This window comes from Arachis hypogaea, chromosome 16 (genome assembly GCF_003086295.3).
Source record: "Arachis hypogaea cultivar Tifrunner chromosome 16, arahy.Tifrunner.gnm2.J5K5, whole genome shotgun sequence".
Classification (NCBI taxonomy): Eukaryota; Viridiplantae; Streptophyta; class Magnoliopsida; order Fabales; family Fabaceae; genus Arachis; species Arachis hypogaea.
Window position 1 is genome coordinate 126334056 of NC_092051.1, and position 14841 is coordinate 126348896.

Consider the following 14841-nt stretch of genomic DNA (forward strand, 5'->3'; position numbering starts at 1 on the left):
GAAGAGAGGAGGAGGAAGAAAAGGGAGAAGAGGAAGAAGAGGACATTATGGTAAATGTGCATTTTTTTTATGGTAAACATCATTAAGGACCTAATTACAAAATTATATTTTGTACAGGGACCTAATTACAAACTTTTAAAGTGTAGGAACTAATTTGTAATTTTAATGAAAGTATAAGGACTAACTGTATAATTTTACCTAATTAGATTTATTGTGAGTTCATAGTAGCTCCTCTTCATCTTCTTCAATCTTGATCTGAGTAATTTGATTACTTATTTCAAGGGAGAAGTTCTCCCTTATTGTTTGGTGATTCCAATTGTCCTTTTCATCTACTAAAATTCTGAAAGGTGATTTCTTACCTAAGCCCAAGATGGACGTTGACATGCTTTAGCTTCGAAAAAAAGAGGTAACTCTGAAGTATTTATTCTTGAAAATATGAATATGAATAATGCCTTCATAATTTGTTTGGTCAGCCTTGCAAAATAATATAGAATCATCTATAAATAGTATATGGTTGATAGGCGGACATCTACTATTAAGTTAAAGTTCCTGAAATAGGTTATTCTGTTCTTCCTTGTAGAGCAGAAAAGATAGACCTTCTGCACAGATTAAAAAGAGATATGGTGAGAGGGGATCTCCTTGTTGGAGCCCTCTATTTGGTTTGAAAAAATCAACAGGTGAATCTTCCGTAATAATAGAATAAGAAATAGGCTTAAGATGGACGCTGACATGCTTTAGCTTCGAAAAAAGAGGTAACTCTGAAGTATTTATTCTTGAAAATATGAATATGAATAATGCCTTCATAATTTGTTTGGTTAGCCTTGCAAAATAATATAGAATCATCTATAAATAGTATATGGTTGATAGGCGGACATCTACTATTCAGTTAAACTTCCTGAAATAGGTTATTCTGTTCTTCCTTGTAGAGCAAAAAAGATAGACCTTCTGCACAGATTAAAAAGAGATATACTGAGAGAGGATCTCCTTGTCGGAGCCCTCTATTTAGTTTGAAAAAATCAATAGGTGAATCTTTCGTAATAATAGAATAAGAAATAGTAAACACGCACTCCGTCATCCATTTTATCCATTTGTTACAAAAACCCAATTTTTCCATAACAAACCAAACAAAATTCCGTTCCATCCTATTGTAGGTTTTACTCATATCCAGTTTGAGAGCTAGATCATTATCACCTTGAGATTTTTTTTCAAAAAATGCATACATTTATGAGTCACTAGGATGTTGTCAGTAATGTTGTCACTAATCAGCCTTCCACATATAAAAGTGCTTTGAGTATCACTAATAATTCTATTTATAATAGGTTGTATTCTATGAACTAGAATTCTAGAGATAATTTTGTAGAAAATCGTGCTAAGACTGATAGGACGTACTTGGTTCATATTTGTGACATTTGGAATCTTTGGAATTTAACAAATATGTGTATGGTTAAAACTTTTTAAAATTTTGTTACCTCCAAAAAAATTCTTGACTGCTCGGTACACATCTTCTTTAGTGATTTTTCAATAAAATTGAAAAAATTTGGCTGTAAAACCATCATCATCAGGGGTTGCCTCGAGATTGATTGAGAATAATGCCTATTTAATTTCTTTCTCACAAACTGACTTGGTTAAGGAGCAGTTGCTATCAGCTGAAATCTTCCTCTAGATACTACCAAGAGAGGTGGTAGGATTATTAGGGGAGATAGTTTGGAATAGGTCTTCAAAATATCTCTTGGCTCTTTGACCAATAGTTTCAGGTGTAGTGCACCAAACTCCATTGTCATCTTCTAGTTGCCAAATCTTGTTTCTTCTATTCTTTGATTGGTATTTGGAATAAAAAATGTGTGTTCTGAGCTCCCATTGTAACCATTTAACCCGATATTTTTCTCTCTAAAACCATTCCTTCGCATTGTAGGCCTCTGTTAGCTGATCTTCTAACTGAATTATTTCTTACTTTTCACTTTCATTTTGATTTTCTTTTAGCATCAAGAGCTTTTCCTCCAAGTCATCAATAATTTTCCTACTATTATCATGTCCAGAGGACTACCATGTAACCAGCTCTTGTCTACATTTAATTAATTTCTGGTATAGCTAAAATATTGCCAAACTTTTTATTCTAAACTTCCAAACCTCTTTAACAATTCGGCCTACCTCTTTCTTCTTATGCCTTCTTGTATTAGCATTAGAAGAAAGTAACCGAGGTCTATGATCTAAACCGGTGTCCTTAAAATGAGTAATAGAGACCATAGGATAATCCCCTCTAAGCTGAGTAGAGATCAGCGCATGGTCTAAACGTTTCTTTATAGCCTTTTCCTGACAGCTCTTATTCCACCATGTAAATTTGTCGCCAATAAAGCACATATCCATTAATCTTCCAGAGTTAATAAAGTTTTGAAAACTCTGTATAGATTAGTTGAATTTCTCTCAGCCTACTTGCTTCTCATGTGCTGCTTCAATTGCATTGAAATTACCGATGACTAGGCATCTTTTTTCTGCCTGATTGATAATAGGGATCAAATCTTCAAATTGTGTTTTCTGATTCTGGCCAATGCTATGTAAGTGAAGCCCCAAAACCTCCCATGCAATTTGTGTATCTGGGTCTTTCACCGAAGTCCAAATATAAAAATCCGCACTCTATTTTACTATTACCTTCATGTCATCCTTTTGAGCAATAGTCAATCCACCTGCTGTCCCAATAGAATCAACATAAAAATTTTTCTTAAAGCCATATTTTCTCTGCTGACCTTCCACGAATGAGGTTTGATGCTTGTATGGGATCTTAGAATCCTTTTAATATTGTGAACTGCCAAGGATTTTTTCAAACTCCAACAGTTTCATATCAACATCTTCATGATAAGGTGGGTGCCTCTTTTGGGATGGCACCTATTTCCCCTTATATCATTTCTTCTACATTCCTCTTCTTGCTATCCTCAAATAATCTTTTTCTTCAATTCTTATGTCTGCCTTCCAACGCTTCAGATGAATCACATATTGTTTAAAGAGCCGTGGGGAACCCCCTTTCACCTTGATTAGATCTGTTTCATTGTCAAAAAAGAACTGATAAATATTTTTCACATGTGCTTTGATACGCATTCCTTCTGGATGATTCCAAATAGCCAAGAATGAAACCTCAATTGTATCAAAATCGAATCTTTGATTTGTCATGATTCTTTCTACTAGGCTCTTTGTGCAGTCTTCTAATCCCTCTTTGACATTCCCTTCCTCTAGAAAAATTACTTCCTCCTCATCACCATCTGGTTGATCTGAATTACTTATTTTTTTACTCACAATCATTGACATATTGAGAGAAAACAATACTCTGATTTAAATTCTATTGAAGACATTGACTTTTCTGTAATAAGATCGAAATCTCACACCTCACAGCCTAAACCCTAATAGAGCACAAACAAAATTCCAGTGGGTACCTGCACATCCTTATCTTTCTCAACCTATATTAGAAATCTTTTTTCCTTATCATTGTTCACAATCCATCCTGCTATAAATTTATGACTACCATGTTTGATATTTACCAATCATCTTACCACCATTTGCTCTATTACCTTCACCCTTAACACCATTGCCTCTCATTTTCCATCCTACTACTACCATTTATTCTCACCACCACCAACACTCCCACATTGATCTTCATCTCTATCGTATGTCTCACAATATATCTTCTATCAACAACAATAATAATGATATATCTTTCTTCATCCATATTTGATGTTGCAGCAACAATAATAACATTAAACTTTTTTTCTATTATTTTGAAGTACTAACCAATGGAGGAAAGGGAGATGATGAGATAATGACACGGAGAAAATACCAGTAGTTAGGATGCAAATCTAGTGATGGTGATGAGAGGTAAAGAAAGCAGCAACAACATGAGGCAAAGGAAGAGCAACAATAAGAAAAGTAGAGAGAAAAAAGAATAAGATAGATGGTGAGAATAAAGGAGGTTAAGTTGAGGTGGAATAAGGTGAGGTGAAAATATCTACAAGTGGGGTGAAAGTGGTGAAGTGGCAATAGCTGCATGTAGGTGGGTGAGGTTAGATGGTGGTGGTTGTTAGTGGAATGTGGGCGAGATGGTGGTGAAGAGTTAGAAATTAGATATAAAATGGGTTAAGAGTATGGATGGGAATTTAAGGTTACATTAAATTAGGAGGGGGTAATTTGAACATTTTTATTAGATTTTTAGTCTTTGAGTAATTTTGTCAACCAAAAATAAGTTTTTATGGATACAATATTAGTTTTGTTCACTTATGTATAAATTTGTCAATATTTAGAACATTTATGGATAAAAATAGTAGTTTATTAGTATTTTTGTCCGTGAAAAATCACGGGTATATTTAGACTAAAATTAACTATGATTTAAAATATAATAAAAATATCTAAAATGTTTAATTATAATGTAGAATAAAAATAATAAATGAGAAAAATAACAAAGTAGTAACAAAAAAATAACATGCTATTTTAAATTCGAAAAAATTTCTTTGAATACAATATTTATTGTGCTACTCAAAGCATGCCCTTCTTAGTTGTGAATAAGGAATATAGCAATATAAAGTTGTCCATGCCTAAACACGGGTTTAGGAAGATACACTCCAACATTGCTAAGAGATTGTCCTTGACTTTTATTGATATTCATGGCATATGAGACAACAATAGGAAATTGTCTCCTATCTAATTTGAAAGGTCATGGTGATTGAGAAGGAGACATGCACATGCGTGGGATTAAGACCTTTTTGCCAAGATAGCTTCTAACTAATACTTCTGCTTTTATAACATGATTAGATAACCTTGTTATAATTAGCCTGATGCCATTATATAAACATGCAGGTTGGTATAGATTTCTTAAAAGTATTATAGGCATCCCAACCTTCAACTTCAAAGCGTGATGAGGTAATCCTGAACATTGGAGGCTATTTAAAAACTCTGGAGTAAGTATTTCTGTAGCATACTGTCCACTTCCATAAGATTTGTCAACACTATCTGAACTCAAGTAAAGTTTTTCATCTCCTGAAATTTTTATGATAATATATTGATTTACCTTCTCAACGACATTAAGTGTAGAACAAATAATTGCTCATGATTGCAACCAATTAGAATCCAAGTGATTTTCAAGAAGGTCTGGATATATTATAAACCCCGTAAAATTAATAAATAACTAGTCCAGATTCTCCCACGGGAATATATATATATATATGGGAGCTTGGGTTGTCTCACCCATGGATAAATTGAGCTTGGAATTTTTTCATGGATATTGTTGAGCTTGGGGAGAGGGACTGTCCATGGTTAGCCACTGCCAATGCCATAATTGATGTGGCATGGGGAGAGCTTGTTCTGCAGTTATGGGAAGATCACATCTTGTTCAAAATACTCAAACCTAACTCCCTCCCTAAAGGAGAGACAACTGTGTAACACTTAGTGTTCCAACCCTCTCTCTCAGTACAGAGCTTTACAGAGCCCCTAAACACCAAATTTAAGTTTGGTGTTAAGAAACCATCATCAAGCACTGAGAATAAAGTCACTAAGAAAAACGTACCTAAGGACTAGAGGGATAAGAAAATTCCCACTAAAGGGCTCTCACCTGGCATGAGAGTTGTCTTCACAGACAGCCTAGTCATTCCACATACTGTGAACAAGATCCTGTCTCTAGAATACGTGGAGCTCATCTATGAGAGCACAGGAAGGAAGTTCACTATAAGGGGTGAAATTCTGAGCCCCTATCCATCCCCGTAAAGGGGCTGACCGTCAAGCTAGTGACGTTAAAGAAGCACTTGTTGGGAGATAACCCAAGCATAACTAGAGTATTTCTGTTTTTTAAGTTTATTTATTTAATATTAGTTTATTTTCATAATTGTTTCTTTAAGTTTGTGATCATGTGCAGTAAAATAGAGACAGAGACATTCCGAGATGAAAATAGAACACCCTAGAGTAGACCCCTTGCTGGCGTTGAACACCAGACAAAGAGGCAGGAGGGGCGTTCAACGCCCCACATGGGTAAGGAAGTTGGCGTTGAATGCCACACAGGGAAAAGTGTGGGCGTTCAACGCCCATGAGGGAGCAGCATTGCTGGCATTGAAACGCCAAGGAAGGAAACCCTAAATGGCGTTCAACGCCCTACAGAGAGCAGAGACCCGGCGTTGAACGCCAGGAAGGGAGACCCTCAAGGGCGTCCAACGCCTTACTTGGAGCAGAAAGCTGGCGTTGAACGCTAGCCAGGGAGCAGAGGCTGGGCGTTCAACGCCCACAAGGGGGCAGGAAATTCGAATTCCCTAGCCTTTCAGGATCAGTGGGTCCCACAGAATCTCCACCTACCCCTACCTTTTTCTCTCTCTCTTCTTCTCTTTTGTTCATATTTGCTCGAGGACGAGCAAATTTCTTAAGTTTGGTGTTGCAAAAGCTTTGCTTTTTGACTTCTACCATCCTTACGTATGTCGCCAAAGTCTGGTGAAACCTCAAGAAAGGAGAAAGGAAAGGCCATAGCTTCTGCCTCCGAACCTTGAGAAACGAAGAGATTTATCACCAAGGCTCATCAAGACTACTTCTATGAAGTAGTGGCAAAGAAAAAGGTGATTCCTGAAGTCTCCTTTAGACTAAAAAAGAATGAGTACCCGGAGATCCAACAAGAAATCCGGAGAAGAGGTTGGGAAGTTCTGACCAACCCAATCCCGGAAGTTAGAATCTTAATGGTGTAAGAGTTTTATGCCAATGCTTGGGTCACTAAAAATCATGACACTAGTGTGAACCCACATCCCAAAAATTGGCGCACCACGGTTCGAGAGCATCTCTTGTTTTTTAGCCCGGAAGGTGTAAGGTTGGCGCTCCAACTGCCATTAATGCAAGGAGACCCACATCCTTTTACTAGAAGAGTCCATTTCAATTAGAGGCTGGACCAAGTCCTTTTAGACATCTGTGTGGAAGCAGATCAGTGGAAGAGGGATGCTCAAGGCAAGCCTGTCCAACTAAGAAGGATTGACCTCAAGCCCGTAGCTAAAGGATGGTCGGAATTTATCCAATGCTCTATTATCCCTACTAGCAACCGGTCCGAAGTGACCATAGACCGAGCCATCATGATTCATTGCATCATGCTAGGGAATGAGGTGGAGATACATGAGGTGATACCTCAAGAGCTGTACAAGGTGGCAGAAAAGTACTCCACCCAAGCGAGGTTGGCATTCCCACATCTTATCTGTCACTTATGCAATTCAGCTGGAATTGTCATAAAAGGTGATATCCCCATTGAGGAGGACAAGCCCATCACCAAAAGAAGGATGGAGCATGTAAGAGAGCCTGATAAACCCCATTTTTAGGGTTTATCTTGTGCTTGATTTAGGAGATTTTATACCCTTTTACCCACATTTATCCATTGAAATAGCATGGTTTTATAACTTCTCCTTTAATTGTGCTTAAGAGTGAAAACATGTTTTTTAGGACTTAAAATAGCTAAATCTAATTCTCCTTGATTCCATTAGATGCTTTGATATGTTTGCTAAGTGATTTAGATTTAGGAGGTGAGGATTGGACCAAGGAAATGTAGGAAAAGCATGTAGAAATGGAGAACTCATGGAGAAATAAAGGAAACGCAAAAGCTGTCAACCCGACCTCTTCGCACTTAATCGGCCATAACTTGAGCTACAAAGATCCAAATGATGCGGTTCCAGTTGGGTTGGAAAGCTAACATCCGGAGCTTCGAAAAGATATAAGATTTGCTATGGTTGAACCGCGCATGGTGACGCGTACGCGCATAGTACGCGCACGCGCCGTTGCTACCACCTGGTTCACTTAAAGCAAAACGTGGCCAGCGAATTCTAAACCCTTGTGGGCCCAATCCAACTCATTTCTGATGCTATTTAAGCCAAGGATTGAAGGGGGAATGAAGAGACTTTCATACTTTAGACGTTAGTTACCATTAGTTTAGTTTGGAGCTTAGTTTAGTAGTGAGAGTTAGTTTCTAGAGAGAGAAGCTCTCACTTCTCTCTAGAATTAGGATTAGGTTTAGTTCAATAATCCTAGATCTAGACTTTAATTCATGCTTTCATCTCCTTCTACCTCTCAATTCCTTGTTGTTACATTCATTCTTCTTCTATTCTTTTGTTGTAATTTCCTTTATGTTGTTCTTATATTTTGTTGTAGATCTAGTATTGTTCCTTCTACATTCTTCCAATTCAATAAGAGGTAATTCATAATAATTGTTCTTCTTTGCTTTTCTATTATTGATCTCTTGTCTTTGTAGTTGTAGATTCCTTTAATTCTTGCAATTAATAATGTTTACTTCTATTGCACTCTATGTGTTTGTTGAAATGCCTCTTCTAGATATAGTGTAGATTTTGTTCCTCTTGGCCTAGGTAGACTAATTAGTGACACTTGAGTTATCTAATTCCTTTGTTGATTGATAATTGGAGAGATTGCTAATTGGTTTGGAGTGCACTAAAGCTAGTCTTTCCTTGGGAGTTGGCTAGGACTTGTGGCTCAAGTCAATTCATCCACTTGACTTTCCTTTAATTAGTAAGGGTTAACTAAGTGGTAGCAATGAACAATTCTCATCACAATTGAGAAGGATAACTAGGATAGGACTTCTAATTTTCATACCTTGCCAAGAGCCTTTTATAGTTGTTAGTTTATTTTTATTGCCATTTACTTTTCATGCTTCTTATCCAAAACCCCAAAATAACTCATAACCAATAACAAGACACTTTATTGTAATTCCTAGGGAGAACGACCCGAGGTCCAATACTTCGGTTTATAAATTTTAGGGGTTTGTACTAGTGACAAACAACTTTTTGTATGAAAGGATTATTGCTTGGTTTAGAAACTATACTTTACAACGAGATTTCATTAGTGAAATTCTAAACCGTCAAAAATCCAATCATCAAAATGGCGCCGTTGCCGGAGAATTGCAATGGTGTTATGTTATTGGTTATTGTATATATGTGAATAGTGTAAATATGTTTGCTTTTGTTAGCTCTTGCTAGTTTTAGGATTTAATTTTCTTGCTTCTTATTTGATTTTGTTTTCATTTTCTTCTTGCTATCATGAATTCTCACCTTGGCTATGAGTTTGGTTATCAACATGTTGTAGGAAATGAGGACTATAATGAAGATGTGTATCAAGAATGGGATGACTAAAGGTGGGAGGAGCCATATGCTTATGATCAATCCTCATGGCAACAACCCCCACCAATGCACTATGAAGAAGAGTCATTCTATGATGCATATCAATCCAATGGTTATGGTGAATCACCTTGTGACTTTCAAGAACCACCACCATATGCCTATGATCCATACCCTCAACATAACTTCCAACCATACTCACAAGCCCCTTTTTACCAACCACCTTCATATGACCCTAATCCATATCCATCCTACCAACAACCATATGAGCAATATGAACCACATATAGAGCCACCACCGTTCCAACATCAATATTTTCAAGAGCCACCTCCTCCACATTATTACCAAGATGAACCACCTCCAATATATGAAAATTTTCAACCACAAGATGAATACTACTTTCCACCACAACCTTCTATGGAAGAATACCCATATCCATTGATCCAAGAGCCACATGATCCTAATCATATTATCCAAGAGGAACAAGAGTCAAGGGATCGTCTCAAGGAAGCATTGGATCAATTTCAAGCAACCATGGAGTGTGTTGTGCAACAAGTGGAAAGAGTGGAAAACATAGAACCACCACAACTCTACCAAGAAGAACCACCTTCTTACTATCAACCCTCCCCCCAATTTAATGAACCCTTCCAACCACCCCAATCTCTAATGGATGAAACCCTTGGTGTTCTTGTTCAAGGGCAAGAAGAGATGAAAAGGGATGTGCAAAATTCCATGGCCACCTTGGATGCGGTAACAAATCAATTAGCCTCCCAATGCTTGAACACTCAAGGAACTCCCATGGCTACATGTGGAGAATCAAATGAAGAACATAGCATGAAGGAGAGATTGGAAACTCCGGTGGGAAATGAGGGAAGTTGCTTTGTATTGGAACAATTGGAGGAAGCTTTAATTGTTGAAGACAAGGAAGAAGTGGTAGAAGACTTAGGAGATGCGGAGCTTCCATGGGAACATAGAGTTGAAGAAAATCTCTCCAAGATGATTGAAATTGATGCTAGGGAGGAAAGTGCACACCTTCCAAGGCATATTCCATATGAAGACTTGGATGGGATAGAGCAAGAATTGAGTTCTCATGGCAATGAAGAGCAAGCATCAAGTCCTAGTGGTGGAGAATCCTTTGAACTTGAAGAACCTTCTCCCGGTGCGTTTGAAAATGTTGCGGAGGTAAACTTCTTTCACCCTCCCAATTATAGTTTGATTAAGGGAAAAGGCTTAGATAGTATTAATGATCAAAGGATTGAATTAGAGGGATCTTGTGAAGAGGTGGAAGTCCTTAGAAATAGAAAGATGGGAGTGGAATACGCTCTGTCAAGATCGTTGGAAGCATCTTTGCCTAGGTTGTCATCTACCCCTTCACTTGAGTGGGTAAAATTCATTTCTATTAGCTTTATTGTCCCACTTGAGTATGGCTTGCTTGAAACGGATGGTCAACTTAGGATGCTTTGTGGGATGAAGCGTAAGCGAAAGATGTTTCGTGGTTGGCGTTGCAAATCAAGGCTCATTTTGGTTGATACTTCAAGAGTTGAATACAAAGGTGGGAATAGTGCTCAAATAGATGGGTCTAGGAGGATTGTTGGGCATTTCATAGAGAATTCATCTTGTTCACCACCCGGTTGGACTAATAATGATGATCAACCTCAAGACGGGTGTGAAAACAAAGTGTGGGATCCCGAATTACAAGAAGAGGATCAACTTTGGGAGCCCCAAGCTTGTGAAGAACTCCATCAAGACTTGGCTCAATCCATGAAGAATCTTGGGGCACAATGGAGAACCAAGCATTGGTGGGAGTTCCAAGATGAATACAAGCACAAGCCACCTTGATGAGGAGCTCCCCATAAGTCCAACTTAAGGACAATAAATAAAAGTGCTAGGTGGGAGACAACCCACCATGGTAAAATTCTTTCATTTTCTCTTTTGTACATATTGATAGAATTAGTTTAATTTCATGTTTTGTTTAGATAGTTGAGTTTAATTGGTAGTTTAGTATGTTAAATAAGGTTTTAGGGTGTTTTGGTAGATGCTTGGAGGTTTAGAATGCTGAGATTGGTGCAAAAAAAAAAAAAAAAGGCCATCGGCGCGCTAGCACGCTGTGCGCGCGCGCGCACATTGCACTTCCGCAACTTCTGGTACAAAAAAACAGAGAGTTGTGCGCGCGTTGTGCCAGCATTGTGCTGGGAGCACAAGCTCATCCACACGTAAGCACTTGTGCGTGCGCGCGCGGATTGTCCCTGCTGCATCCACGCGTGAGCGCGCTGTGCGCGCGCGCGCGGATTTGCACCCTGCTTTTCTCTTTCCTCCTTTCTCCTTCTTTCCTCTTATCTTCTTCTTTCTTTCTCATTTTTTCTTTTCTTCTTCCTCTCTTGAAAGATTTTTTTTCTTTTCTCTTTTAATAAAAAAAATTTTTTTAATAATAAAAAAATATAATAATAAATAAATAAATAAATAAATAAAATACTAAAAAAATTAAAAATATTTTGAAAAACAGAGCACCATCCACGCGTACGCGCACTGCGTGCGTACGCGTGCATCAAGCGTTTTGGACCATCCACGCGAGCGCGCCATGCACGCGTACGCGTGGATTGAGAAGTTCCACCATCCATGCATTTTTCCAGAGAGTTGTGCCTGCGCCGCGCCAACGTTGTGCCTTTGGCACAAACCTATTTGCGCGCTCGCGCACATGACGCGTACGCGTCACTCTCAAAATAAGCCATCCGCGCGCGCGCGGCATGCGCGCGTACGCGCGGATTTCCTTCCTTCACCACATTTCTTTTCTTCTCCTCTTTTTATTTTTCTCCTTCTCCTTTCTCCTACCCCTCATCCAACACTTCCAAACACCATTGATAACCATTTATTTTAGTTGGTTGTTAGTTAGTTAGTTAGTTGATTAGTTAGTTTTAGTTTAGTTTTCATTTTATTTTCTCTCTTTTCATCATAAGTGTTGGAGTATTGACTTTGTTTACTATACATTGCTATATCACTTATTGCCTAAATGCTATTTTAGCATGAATGTTTTTAGATAATCTTTGTTGGATTCTATGATTGAGGTTATATTTTGTTACTTGGTTTTGAGTTCTTCATGCTTACCTTTTGAAAAATACCAAGTGATGAGAATTGTCTTCGAGCTTATAACTCTTTTGAATTGCATGTTGTAGCTAGCCATCATGTGATTTGGATCCTTTTTCCCTCGATTAGGCAACCTCTTGATGGATGATGTTGTGCATTTACCTTAATTCATTGTGTTCATGATTATATGCATCCATATGTGTTTGGCTTGAATGCTTTTATGCTTCGGTAATGCTTGTTTTACCTTACAAGCTTACTTAAAGCATCTCAAGCATACTAGGATAAGTGATGTGCATGCTTCTTTTGTGACATAGCTCTTTATGCTAATGTGTATTCTAAACCGCGCAATTTAGAATTCACACACCTAATATTTCTTAATGTCACACTAATTCACTCACTCAATTCTAGTGATTTACCTCATTCCAACAATGTATGCTTCCTTGCTTTTATATCTTCTCATCTTATGGTGTTGTATTTTTGTTTTTCATGATAAATGCACCACAAGCAAACATGGAAGCAAGACTAAGAACACGCAGCAATCCAGAGACTCGCCGTACCCCCTTGCTCATCTTTGAGTGCACCGAGGACGGTGCAAACTTTTAAGTGTGGGGAGGTCGTCCGACCGGTCGGCGATTTTGGGTGACAAATTTTTAATTCCAATACTTTTGCATTTCATTCTAGGATTTTAGGATTTTTATTTTTATTTTCTTATTTTTGCATATGTATACACAATAAGCTTAGTCAAAATAATGAAAATTTTCAAATAATGAAATTTTCCAAGGATTTCTATCTATAGGGCATCTCAATTGATTTGAGTGAAAACTTTTCATAGAACTTGCTTGAATTATATATTTTGTGGAACATGGTTTATGAGCTAAGAACACAAGCTTGTGAGATTTGAGCCTAATGGTGTGGTTACATCTTATAACCACTTATTTTCCTTCTTGTGTGCATTAGTCTCTTTCTATGATTGTAATCTTTGATTTGTTTGATTCTTTATTTCCATTATTTTGTGTATTCATGCATTTATATGATTGAGGCCATCATTTTATTAACTCACTTACCCAAATGGCTTTACCTTTTAATCTCCATTGTTAGCCAACTTTGAGCCTACGCTTAACCTACTTATTCTTATTTTAGCACATTACAAGCCCTAAAGCGAAAAACAATAATTGTCCTTAATTTGGATCTTTGATTAGCTTAGGCTAGTGTGTGTGAGTATCATTCAAGTGTGGGAACCTTGGGACATTGGGTGAATAAAAGGGTAGTTTTGTAATGTTATTAGAAATATTGGGAATTGGGTACACACTCATGTATTGATCAAATGTAAAACCTTATGCATTGAGGTTCTTGTATATAAAAAGAAAAAAAGAAAAAAAAAAGAAAAAAAAGAAAAAGAAAAACAATATGGAAAAGAAAAGAAAAAAATAGAAAAAGAAAGAAAAGAAAAAAAAAAAGAAGAAAAATAATAAAAAGGGGACAAAATGCCCCAAAGCGAAGCTCAATAAGATCAATGCATAAGTGTTGTGAAATGAAAAGGGATGCATGAGTATGTGAAAAAGTGAGTAGAATGGGTAGTTAGAGTAGAATTTAATTGTATAGGTTATTATATAGGTTAAGTGGAAAGTTTAAGCTTATCAAAGATTCAAATTCCAAGCTCACTTAACCAAATATGCATCCTACCTTGACCCTAACCCTATTACAACCTATGAAAAGACCTCATGATATATGTATGCATGCATGAAATATTTGTTGATTGTTAGAAGAAAAACAAATCTTATAAAGCATGATTAGGAGAGAATTGAGAGAATCAACCCTAAACACTTGAGTGAATAGAGTGCAAACACTACCGGTGAGGGTTTGATGCTCAATTACATGTTTTCACCTATGATCATCTCTTTTCATGCAAGTTTGTAAAAATATTTAATAACTCAATTCAATTGTGGATTAGACTTGCTAGTCCTTAGCCCTTGTGCATATATGTTTCTTGGGAATTGATTTATTTTGACCAAGCACTTGCATTCATTTAGATAGTTGCATATAGGTAGATTGCATTTAGTTAGTTTCCATTGAATAAATGCCATACCCTTACTTCATTCTTGGTTTAAGCATAAGGACATGCTTGGTTTAAGTGTGGGGAGGTTGATAAACCCCATTTGTAGGGTTTATCTTGTGCTTGATTTAGGGGATTTTATACCCTTTTACCCACATTTATCCATTGAAATAGCATGGTTTTATAACTTCTCCTTTAATTGTGCTTAAGAGTGAAAACATGCTTTTTAGGACTTAAAATAGCTAAATCTAGTTCTCCTTGATTCCATTAGATGCCTTGATATGTTTGCTAAGTGATTTAGATTTAGGAGGCGAGGATTGGACCAAGGGAATGTAGGAAAAGCATGTAGAAATGGAGAACTCATGGAGAAATAAAGGAAACGCAAAAGCTGTCAACCCGACCTCTTCGCACTTAATCGGCCATAACTTGAGCTACAAAGATCCAAATGATGCGGTTCTAGTTGGGTTGGAAAGCTAACATCCGGGGCTTCGAAACGATATAAGATTTGCTATGGTTGAACCGCGCACGCGCCGTTGCTGCCACCTGGTTCACTTAAAGCAAAACGTGGCCAGCGAATTCTAAAGCGTTGTGGGC